This window comes from Pollachius pollachius, assembly GCF_949987615.1.
Source record: "Pollachius pollachius genome assembly, chromosome: 5".
Classification (NCBI taxonomy): domain Eukaryota; kingdom Metazoa; phylum Chordata; class Actinopteri; order Gadiformes; family Gadidae; genus Pollachius; species Pollachius pollachius.
Window position 1 is genome coordinate 24,315,126 of NC_136938.1, and position 12,500 is coordinate 24,327,625.

The 12,500-nt window shown below is 46.7% G+C and overlaps 1 protein-coding gene across 1 annotated transcript in view; it reads right to left on the reverse strand.

The window, feature by feature from the left end:
* Positions 1–9,488, reverse strand: part of LOC307076128 (bromodomain adjacent to zinc finger domain protein 2B-like) — a 92,032-nt gene extending 82,544 nt beyond the window's left edge. Inside the window, 1 exon segment of the mRNA XM_079737012.1 lies at positions 9,303–9,488. The gene's annotated coding sequence lies outside the window, so the exon portion shown is untranslated.
* Between the last annotated feature and the right edge of the window lie 3,012 nt (positions 9,489–12,500).

The following is a 12,500-nucleotide window of genomic DNA, read 5'->3' on the forward strand; positions in this document are numbered from 1 at the left end:
CACACACACACACACACACACACACACGCAAAAAACACACACACACACACACACACACAGATTGTGAGGTAGAGCAAGAGAAAGGTAGGGGTAAAGAGAGAGAGAGAGAGAGAGAGAGAGAGAGAGAACGATAGAGAGAGAGGAAGGAAGAGGTACAGACGGAGAAAGAGAGGGAGAGAGAAGATGCTACATTAAATGTTAGGATTACTCAGAGGCTCTGACACAGGACTCGCAACTCAAGCCTGGAGGCCCAAACGTTTCCATCCACACACACACACACACACACACACACACACACACACACACACACACACACACACACACATAATCCCGCGTGAACACAATTCAAACGTCATAATACACACACACACACACACACACTAATGCCAACAGCAATCTCTCCCTTCGCACACACACAAACACACAAGAGTGCTCTCTCGTACAAATTGTACATTAAGCGACAAGCCCACATTCTCCCAACCCACACTCACACACACACACACACACACACACACACACACACACACACACACACAGACAAACCACTTTTTCTGCTGAAGCCTTGAAAACGCCAAGGCCTAGATTGTGGCTGAGCGACCAGTAACACTACTCTCCATAATTAGTCCTCCATGCAAATACCATCAAGATCCTCCTGCTCTGTCGCCTTGTGCAGCTCAACAGAGCTCTGTCCATCTCGTTTATTCCCGCCCGCTTACTGTATGACAAGCTACACAACAACACCATCGTTAAAACAACACTCAGACAACACTCGAGCGAGCAGCGCGTCATAAATAAAAGGTAAACAACGAATAAAACCCTTGTTGTTGAAGTGTTGGCCTGGGGGGGTTGAATGAACAACAACATTTGAACTCCGGTTGCGGTGATAACGCAACTTTCTTTATTAGTAACCGTGAGTATCTGTGCTAGCAGAGGACAGCGAAGGCAGGGATACACAGGGCTTCTTCCAGCGGACGTCTCACTGCTCTTTAAAGAGGACGGCCGGTGGGGGGAAGGTTTCAGAAAAGCAGCACCGCACATTCCCCACTCCCATGGAGAGACAGAGAGAGAGAGGAACAGAGGGGGAGAGGGAAAGAAAAGAAAAGAGAGGGAGAGCGGGAGAGAGAGAGAGAGAGAGAGAGAGAGAGAGAGAGAGAGAGAGAGAGAGAGAGAGAGAGAGAGAGGCGGAACGAGCCAGGTCAGTGGCCCCCAGCTCCAGATAAAGGCCTCTCTCCCGCCCTCTCTCCTTTCCCTCCCGCTCTCTCCCCTCTCCCTGCTTCACTTCCACAAACCCCTGCCAGTATCTGGGGGCGTCTCACATTACAGCTGTCTCTCAGTGTCATCGTTCGGCGGGGGGAAGGGAGCGGGCGAGAGGGACTGGAGCGTGTGGGAGAGAGGGAGAGCGAGAGAGACAATGCCAGAGCACAACAACAAGTCCACAGTGCAGGCTATAAGCCTCCCCGGCTTCACAGGGAGCATAAAAACAGCAGCAGGAGGGCAGACGCAGGGCAGGGCAGCGCTCCCCTTCCACCCGGCAGCCCGGCAGCCAATCAGCCGTCCCCGTGCGCGGACACGCTGCCGCTAACCCAATTCATACGTGCCAGTGTTTCAGATCGGGGTTGGGGGTTAAAGCAAACATGTTCTTACTCTGTTCAGGCTCCGTTGCTTATCTGGTGCGTTGGCGACATACAGGTACATGTACGGTCCCAGTGCCGTGCAAATGAAGCCCTTGGAATTGAATTGAGAGCGGGAATCTGTAGTGACATCGGAATATAAATGTACATTACGTTAGGGGAAAAGAGCAGCGCTCGTGTTTGTGTGTTGTGTGTAGCGTGTACACCGGCTGTTATTTTCCTACAGCTCGTCGACATGCGGGCACAGACACATCTGCGTGTTTTGACATCAGCAGAACTGTCTGTTCAGCTTCCTTGTCGCCGTTAACGTCCAAAGTAAAAAGGTTAACGATACACACACACATTCTCATGGCAACACAGGGAGTGTGTGTAACCTGTGTGTATGTGTGTGTGTGTGTGTGTGTGCGTGTGTGTGTGTGTGTGTGACGTGTCGGTGACGTGTGTGTGATTGGATTAGATGCGCATGGTGTCTCTCGCTCTTCATTCTATCTATTTCGTCTTTTTAAAGTTAAAATGCTGATCATGGCTAGCTCCTGTCCCAGGTCCAGTAATAACTAATCTACCAGCTGCTGCTAGCTTGTCCTAACAAGGTACGGCCGACAAGCTATCCATCGCGGCTAAAGTTCACCTCAACTTTAGCTTTACCTTAGAAGCAATAAAACTATGAACTAGTGGAATCAAACCAACACTGTAAATGATGCAACAATTGAACTTACAAACTAATGAAGAAACAACAATAGAACCATTCACCAATAGGAACAAACAACAATAAAAGTACTAAAAGAGCAACAACCCCACAACGATAAAAGTCAAGACTGTTAATAATACTAAAATCAAACCAATCTCTGACAGCCGTTGGCATGGCCACACAATCAGCACATTTCAGTTCACGTGACACATGCTTCTGACCAAGCACACACACACAAACTCACACATACCCAAATACCAACAAACACACACACACACACACGTCTAGTTGTTCCCCTGCTCCTCGCTGTATTTCTGTCAACATTGCTCCTGCTGCACAGTTAGAGATGAATATTTAAAGCTCTGCCCCAGCAGAAAGCTGCCTCTGCCAACGCAGCTAAAATAAAAGCAGTTGTGGCAGCAGTGACCAGATTTTAAATGCTGAAGAAGATCAATAGGACTGTGGCAGTGCAATCTTCTGCATTAATGTGTGTTTGTGTGCCTGTGTGTGTGCCTGTGTGTGTGTGTGTGCCTTTGCCTGTGTGTGTGCCTCTGTGCCGATGTGTGTGGAGCCTCTCACAAGTGAGTGCTGTTGCTGTCTTTTTGTGTGAAGGGTTGTGTACAAGTAAGTGTGCATTCACTTGTGTGTGTGTGTGTGTGTGTGTGTGTGTGTGTGTGTATCAGGCTGTGTGTGTGTGTGTATATCAGGCTGTGTGTGTGTGTGTGTGTGTGTGTGTATATCAAGCTGTGTGTGTGAGTCAGACTGTGTGTCAGGCTGTATGAGTGTGTGCGTGTGCATGTGTGTGTGTGCTCCTTTGGCAGCTGGGAGAGCTATTCTCTGGTATCATCAAGAATCCCATTGACCCGAGAGACACTCCAATAGAGAAACCAATATAATGTTCATTCCCACATCGAGAAACTCGTGCTCATTTTCCCTCACATCCCAGTCTGCCTGGCTGGGTAAAAGCCCTCTCAGCACTGGGAGAATACCAGCAGCCTTGGAATTACAGACTCGTCTTGTACGGATTGTGAACACAGCGCGAGATAAACAGTGAGCTAAACACACTCGCTTCCATTACTCTGAATGTCACCGGCTTCATTACCAGCGGACACTTAATACGTCCACATATCAGTTACTTATATAGATTCATAACATTAATAATAGAAACAAACAATGTTAGACGTCATATTCTGCTTTGGTTTTGTTCGCTCAAGACAAATAATATATTTAGTAATGGACTTAATCCTCCCAACACGCCAGATGAGAACAAACGTTTGTTTCCATGTCCCTGTAGATGAGGCTGGATTTCCTGTTTCTGAGTGTTTCTTGTGCTTGCGTGACACAGATTTGTGAAGGATCACACGGTAAATGGATGGCTCGTAGGGCTGGGGAGCAACAGCATCCTGTCACGATCTGAAAATCACTTCTGGAGTAGCCGAGCAATGCAACACGTCTGTATGTTCACCTCCACACTGATGTAGAGAGCAAGGGCGCACACACATTAACACACACACACAAACACGCACACACACACACACACACACAATAACACAGACACACACCAACAAACACACACAACACACAGACTCTCAAACACACCTCATACACACACAGATAAGTGAAGCTAAAAATACATAATCAAGACCACTTATACACACACACACACACACACACACACACACACACACAGTAGCGGGCTCCTTGGTGGATCTCTCTACTTGTTCCTCACAAACAACCTTGACTTCCACCACGGAGGAGGAGTAGGTTGTACCACTGAATGACAAACAGAAGCCCAGGGGACGCGTAACAAAGCGCCAGCTTATCTGGCCCTCCCCTCTCAAATCTGGCCGCGGCGGCACTCCGTTGTCTTCTCCACGTGAACGCACAGGGTGACCCAGTTGCACTTTTACACCACTTCTGCTTCCTTAATCCACCGAAAATAACAACACAACCATGGCAACGACTGTGTGCGTGTGTGTGTGTGTGAATGTGTGTGTGTGTGTGTGTGTGTGTGTGTGTGTGTGTGTGTGTGTGTGTGTGTGTGTGTGTGTGTGTGTGTGTGTGTGTGTGTGTGTGTGTGTGTGTGTGTGTGTGTGTTTCCCCTGACAATCAAAGCCGTTGAGATTCGGGGACGAAGGCTTGAGGAATGCACACACCCTTCACGCCGTGAATGTTGAGTCGGACAATCTTGTTAGCCATGCGCTGAGATGATGACACAAAACCATGCAACACTGTGTGTGTGTGTGTGTGTGTGTGTGTGTGTGTGTGTGTGTGTGTGTGTGTGTGTGTGTGTGTGTGTGTGTGTGTGCCTATGTGTGCCTGTATGTGTGTGTGCGCGCCTATGTGTGTGTATGCCTGTGTCTGCACTCATGTGTGTGTGTCTGTGCACACGTGTGTGTGTGTGTGTGTGTGCGACATTGAAGCTCTATCATCATAGTCATCATCTATGCGTGGTTAGATAGATAACATGCCGTGCCGTCGTGTGTACGGTCAAGGTCTTCTGCGACGCGAGGAGTTAAACCAAGCCGTTGTGAAGATTATTCACAACCAGTCGGTGGAGAACGGCAGCATAGCAAGGTGAAGGTCAGGTGTTTGTCTGCATGTTTGAGCTCAGTTCAGCCCTAAGATGGAGAGAAAGGATTATCTTCAGGTTCATAGCGAATACAAAACGTGTTCAACACTGCTCATATCATTTGTTTATCGGTGAAGGCCGAGACGCCCTTACGACTAGCGCTCTGTAGTTGGACTGCTAATGAAAAGGACACATACTGAGCCTAGAAGCCACTTTAAATAAAGACCAAACTAGTGTCTTTGTATGCATGCTAAATTACGCATGGAGCCTAATCCAATAAAAAAAGGCCAACCTCAAATAAAACCCCATCATGGATCCACAGCTGTGAATATTAGATAAACAAAAACAAAAGACGCTATTAATCTAATACTACAAATGGTGTAGCGCTTTTGGCTGGTATTAAAATATTATTAACCTTTAAACAAGTCATATCTGGCAAAAAAGAAATGGAGCTTTTGTTTATTTGGTCAATTGCACAGAATTCCTTGCGGAAAGGTATCCAGTCACAAGATAATGCCATCATTTAGACTAAATACAGCTAATCAATGTTCATAGCTCGATTTAAAAAACAATATGTCATCGATCCTGAGTTCCATGTAGGTAAATTATCTCTCTGGCTCAGTCTGCTAGCCCTTGGAAACGTATGATGAATGAGTGCTGCTGATATCTATGAATATAAATATTAGTATTACGCTCGAGTGTGAGGAAAACCCGGCAGCGTGACATCATTAGTGGCAATAATTACAGACCATAGTTACATTATATGATATATATGTTTCTATTGATCTGTCACCTTCGAGGAAACTACTACACACAAACACACACACATACTCACACATGCAAACACTAATCTATCACTCAGTCTCACACACACACACACACTTATAGCTGTGTGTGCGTGTGTTTATGTTTTATGTGTGCGTGTCTGTGTGTGTGTGTATGTGTATGTTTGTGTGTGTGTGTGCGTGTGTGTGTGTGTGTGTGTGTATGTGTGTGTGTATGTGTGCGTGCGCGCGTGTGTGTGTGTGCGCATGTGTCTGCGTGTGTGAGTGTTTGAGTGTGTGTGTACATGTATACAATAAACTCGTTCATATTTGCATTCTGCCCCGTCAGTATCAGAGGGTAACGATGGGCCCGGACGAGGAACCCAAACCAGGAACTTGTTACACTGGGGGAGAAGAACTTTTGTCTCCTGGTGTGTATGGAGGCACTCAATAGCCCTGTTGGCTGTATCAATCTTCACACGTTTAGCTTCCAAACGACAAAAGACAGTGGGCTCTGTCCCAAATTAATAGCCCAGTTTCAATAGCGGGGGATTAGAGAGAGGTCCGTCTTGTGTGTGTACACGGGATTGTCTTTTCAAAAGCCGTCCGAGTTCTGACTGATTCGGCACCCAAAGCCCCACAGCCGTAAACCTAATTTCACCTAATCAGCTTAGTCAATAGCAACCGTTTGCTCTGACTTTGGTAGACATGCAAATAGGGCTTAACCATCAGCCATCCTTAATTCCACCATGTTCGAGTGGACCAGAAGTCTGTCCTCTTCCTCCCATCAGAAACAACATTCCCAGTTTTTAGTTTGAGACAGAGAGAGAGAGAGAGAGAGAGAGAGAGAGAGAGGTAGAGAGAGGTAGAGAGAGAGAGAGAGAGAGAGACATCTCTGATTTGAGTGTGCTTGAGGTAGCACAGTGTGCTTTCGTTTCAAACCAACACAGCAAACAAGCTCTGACAGATCTGTTCTCTCTCTCGCTCTCTCTCTCTCTCTCTCACTCACTCTTTATTCTCTCTCTTCCGTTAAGGAAACACACACAAACACGACACAAGTATATTAGTGTTTCTCATTGGGCTGTGTTGAGCTGCAATGGTCACTCAAACACACCCACACACACCGACACACACACACACACACACACGCACACACACGCACACGCACACACGCGCGCACACACACACGCACGCACAGAGATAACAAAATGAAGCCAACAGAAGCGGTTGGTAAAATAAAACGGAGAGATTGTTAAAATAAAGGAGAGATTGTTCCGTTTCAATCCACCGATACCACTAATGGCTTCTTAGCAGCTCCACGAGACAAAACAGCTGTCATGTCCGCGCATCAGCGAAGAGAGGGAGGGAGAGGATAAGGGGAGAAGAGACACAAGTAAAGAGAAAGAAGGAGAGAGAGAAAGACATTCCCGGTAGAAAAAAAAAGGGGGGGGAAGGCTTCTTCAACATCTGCTCCTCTACGCTATGGCAGCTCCGTAGCAATAAATGGGCAAACAAAAGAGGTGGGAGGTGAGACGGTTGGATTTTCCATCTCAAAGCATTCATTTAGGTCTGGGGAGAAGAGTCTGGGGGACAGGGTGAGGCTTCAGCCTGATGACACCGTGAAGATGAGACAAAACAACCTGGTTTATCACAGATCACCAGGGCCTAGAGTGGAGGTACTGTTTGTGTCAGTGAGACACTATCTGGACCACGACATCTAAGAAACACAAACAACAGACACACACTCCAGGCCAGCCAGAGGGAATGTCGACTACTAGGCCTGAATAAGAAGGCCGAGTTAGAGCCAGCAGGAGGGCTATGTATGTATGTATGTAAAGGCAGACCATTTGGTTCACAGTTGGATTAAGTAATATAAAGAAAGAAAGACTTGTAGCAGAATGTTGTAACAACGTTATTACACAAGCGTCTAATATTGCATATGACCCTATGTATGCAACGCCCAATTCATATGTATAAATTAAATACATTGCACAAGTTAAAAATACATATGTAAACCGTTGAGCAGAACTAGGCTATGGGCTGGAGACACCCACGCTGCTGATTTCATTCAGCCTTTTCCTCCTTTTAAGATCCGACTTAGTGAACACGAGACTGTTATATCATGTTATATCAGGTTAAAACAAAAGTAACCCTAAACGGTTCACATTTCAAAGTTCACAAACTGTCCCACTCCATATCGAAATCAACCGAATTTCTGCGCGGTAGCATCCAATACCCTTAATAACTGCGTCGCATTATTATGTCTGCGCCGTCATGTCATGTGTGTGTGTGTGTGTGTGTGTGTGTGTGTGTGTGTGTGTGTGTGTGTGTGTGTGTTGTGTGTGTGTGTGTGTGTGTGTGTGTGTGTGTGTGTGTGTGTGTGTGTGTGTGTGTGTGTGTGTGTGTGTGTGTGTGTGTGTGTGTGTGTGTGAGTGTGTGTGGTTACACCACCCGTAACCAACAATAATATTAATATCCACATCTCTCCTCGTCACAGAGTGTGCAAGTCGTCATTCCTCTAAAAACTCTAGTCTACATCGTCCTGGAAGGGGGAGTTAAAAAAAACTTCTCATGACGTCATCAGTCGGTGATAGTTAACATTTTTCTTAACTTTCTCAGCTGCGAGAGCACAAGAAAAAAAAACACAACATGGATCCTCAATTCCCATTGAGCGCCTGAGCCATGGGAGCGGGTCTGTGTGTGCGTGTGTGTGTGTGTGTGTTTGCGTATGAGTGTGTGTGAGTGTGTGTGGCTTGGAGGGGGGGGGTTCTGGAAAAAAATATCAACCAAGATGGCGAAAGGCTTGTTGTTTCGGAAAGCGGGCAGAAAAATGGAGGATATTGTACTACACACAAAGGGACGCGAAGCTCCGCAGCCCGACCGACCGAGCGCAGCTGCGCGCCGCGTTCAGGGGACGCAGCCGCCGGACGCACACGAGGCGCACTACACCCCCACCTGGAGGGTGTCGGGGGGGAAAGGCGAATGGATATTTTTACCCCGTCCAACTTAATCCAGGTCGAAGAAGAGGATATTATTATTATTATTTGTAACTAATTGTTTTATTTGCGCATGGAGGGAACTATTAACTGGATGGATGGTGTCCTGTCTTGTACGGACAGCGAGAGACCAAAGGTAGTCCGCCGCTGCTGCCTCCTCCTCCTCCTTCTACCTTCCGCTGGCGATCACAACATCAACACTAAAATGTGCAAACACACGAACAAAAAACACCAATCGTGGGATAAAGTGGGGCGTAAAAGCGAAGATAGGTGCACGGCGAGTGGTCTCACGGGCGTAAAAGTTAATATTTTGAATGACAAAACGATAAATGTGATGAAATAAGAAGAGCGACACGAGAGAGGACACAAAGACGATACCACTATCAGGTCACCGATCCGACGAAAACACTCGCTTTTCTTATTAACCCAAACTTTACACATTTTTACGCACCAAATCCATCGCTCGGCAGCTCGATGTCGAATGAATGAACGATTAGGAGTGAAACGATTATAACAAGTTATACTACTGCCGACATCCAGATCCCGACCGAGGGACAAGCAGAAGGCAAAGAAGAAACTAAATCAAGCCAGCAGACTGCACATCGCTTGTTCTCCGATCCAAAAAAACCCCCGAATGAAATAAAGACTTACCTTTTAGTTTCGACACTTTACTTATTCCCAAGTCCGATTTTTTAGTTCAAGTAACACTTGGAGTGACCTTCTCGCCTCTTTTGCTGCTCGGATTCGTAATGAAAGAGGACGGTAAGGGATGATAAAGAAGGGTATTGGCCAGTAATTGAGTCTCCGTGTGAGTGTGTGTGTGTGTATGTGTGTGTGTGTGTGTGTTAGTTACTAACAGCAGATTGAAGCAGACTCCTCTCAAGGTTTATTCAGCTCCACTTCAAGGAGCCAACGTGACGTCAGCCCACAACTGCCACACAAAGACAAAGTTATATTTGTGTTGCGGACGCTATCGCTAATAAATAACTTCTGACTTCCGACGTCCACGACGCACTTGATGCAATATTTTAATGACACCGCTACAGACAACAACAACAAACTCGACCGGTTGCGTTATTTGTTCTGTAGCGTGTCGTTTGGGGAGGGGGTATAAGATACACAGTACTGCATAATCATAATAAAAAATATCACTTTGCAAACACACGGGAGCTGTCATTTCAGAATTAATGAAAAGTTGGAAATTAATGTTTCACTTGGGTAACAGTGTATGGTAAATTATATTTGAATACATTATTAGACATCCAATATACCTCCCTATTTATTTTTGAACTAGTGCTGTTAATGAACATTACATTGAGACATGTTTTTTTCTCTGTCCCGTTTGAAACTTAATAAACTTAATCAAGTGTTTTTTTCAAAAGTGAGTGGAACCATTTTATTTAACGCTACCCAATAAAAAGAGAGCTGCCCTCTCGTCTTCCTGTTGAATATGATTAAACACGAGCTGCTCTACGTTAGATGTTACCTCCACAGATATTAATGGATCAATACATTGGCTGGCAGAGAGCAGCCATCTGTGTGTTCCTGTGTGTGTTTCTGGGTTCTAGTGTGTGTGTGTGTGTGTGTGTGTGTGTGTGTGTGTGTGTGCGAATGTGGGTGAGTGTGTCTGTATGTGCTAGTGTGTGTTTGTGCATGTGTGTGCGTGCTGGTTTGTGTGTCAGAGTGTGTGTGTGTGTGTGTGTGTGTGTGTGTGTGTGTGTGTTTCTTTACCTCCTCCACTGACGGTACAATAAGCAACAGGCTGAACACGGCCCCTGACCCAGACAGGCTTTCCAGACGCTCCAGATTATTTCATTCAACTGGAAAACAACAAGGGGCTTGATGGGTGGGTGTACATGTGCCTGGCTGAGTGTGTGTGGGTGTGTGTCTCCATTTGTGTGGCGATTTATGTGTGTATGGAGTGTGGAAATGTGATCTTGTGCGTGCCTGAAAGTTTGTGTGTGTGGGTTGAAACAGTGTATGTGTGCCATATGTGTGTGTGTGTGTGTTTTTGTGTTTGTGTGTGTGTGTGTGTGTGTGTGTGTGTGTGTGTGTGTGTGTGTGTGTGTGTGCGTGTGTGTGTGTGCATGCGTGTGTGTGTACATGCCTGTGTGTTTATCTATTTCTATGTGTGAATGGGTATCGACATCTGTGTGTGTGTGTGTGTGTGTGTGTGTGTGCCATGTGTGGTTGTGTGTGGGTCGCAACAGTGTATGTGTGCGTGCGTGCGTGTGTGTGTGTATGTACATGCCTGGGTGTTTATCTATTTGCATGGGTATCTACATCTGTGTGTGTGTGTGTGTGTGTGTGTGTGTGTGTGTGTGTGTGTGTTTGTGTGTGTGTGTTTGTGTGGGTGTTTCATGTGTGTGTGTTTACCCCCTCGGGAACCACCTTGTTGAGGATAGCCGTGTGTCCCAGCCGACCAGCAGGTCCCCAACCTTACACTACACACACACCATAAATCATCCAGCCGCCAGCCAGCCAATTGTCACCCCTGTTAAGTGCTGCTTTATGAGCACATTCATATTAATGCAGCATAAACACAACTGAATGACCCATGTAAATATAATCAAGATCCTTCTCTCCCTGCACATTTGTTCATATTATACCCATTAAACACCCTGTTTGGTGTTCATACCAAACCCGGAAAAAGGTATGTGCGCGTACCATCTTATGGTACTGGGAAAGGCACTGAAACGGTACTGGGTTCGAAACCCACTGTCTGCACCGTCTTCCTGTAGACGGTGTCCTCGAGCGAGATAACCCCTGACCCTCTACATGGTCCTTAACGACCTTTATAGAAGAAACAGAATAGAATAAAGCGGCTTTGGATGGAAATGACAGCTAAACTACATATATTGTATGCAGAGAAATTGCTTGTACATTGTGGTGAAATGATGTAAAGATCTCAGGCATAAATACATACTCACTGTGACCTACGAAGAGGTCATGAACGGGGTCACGGCTGGGAGGGGCGTGCATGGAGCACAGCCCACGCCCCTGTGTTCCCTCCCAGCTTGGTGTGGTTCGGCCGAAGCCATTTCTTAGATGCTCTCTCTGAACGCAGGACATTGATTTTTGTCTCCAGGTCTTTCCATTACCTGTCGGGGGGGAGGGGAGGAGGGGGGCTGTGCGTCAAAACTGACACATATATGCGCGCACACGCACGCTTGTAAATACACGCTTGCGTTTGCGTACACGCGCACACGCGCGCATGTACAAATACACAGACACAGAGGCTTACGGATAGGTGTACACACATACTCTCTGTGTCGCGAAGAAACACAGACACACACATAGGCGTTTACACATTCGTTTACACACACACACACACACGCAAACACCACATATATACAGAGGCTTAAAGACATACCTTCTCTCTCACACACACACGCATGCACATGCATACTGTCCTCAACACGCACACACACACACAGACACAGACATGCATACACACCTCAATCTCCCACACCCGCACAAAGGTTTACAGATCCACGCACACACTCGTACACGTCTGTGTCCCACGCACAGACACATACACATCACACACATGCGTCCTGCGCGCACACACAAACAACACATACATACAGAGGCTTAAGCACATGCTTTCTCTTTCTCTCTTTATCACACACGCACGCACACACACACACACACACACACACACACACACACACACACACACACACACACACACACACACACACACACACACACACACACACACACACACACACACACACACACACAGTGACACCCTGGTGTATTGGCCCACCCCCTCCTCCGCTGTGAGGCTGGAGTGACAGGCGGGCGGGGAGCGATGGCGATGGTGGCGGTGGTGGTGGAGATGGT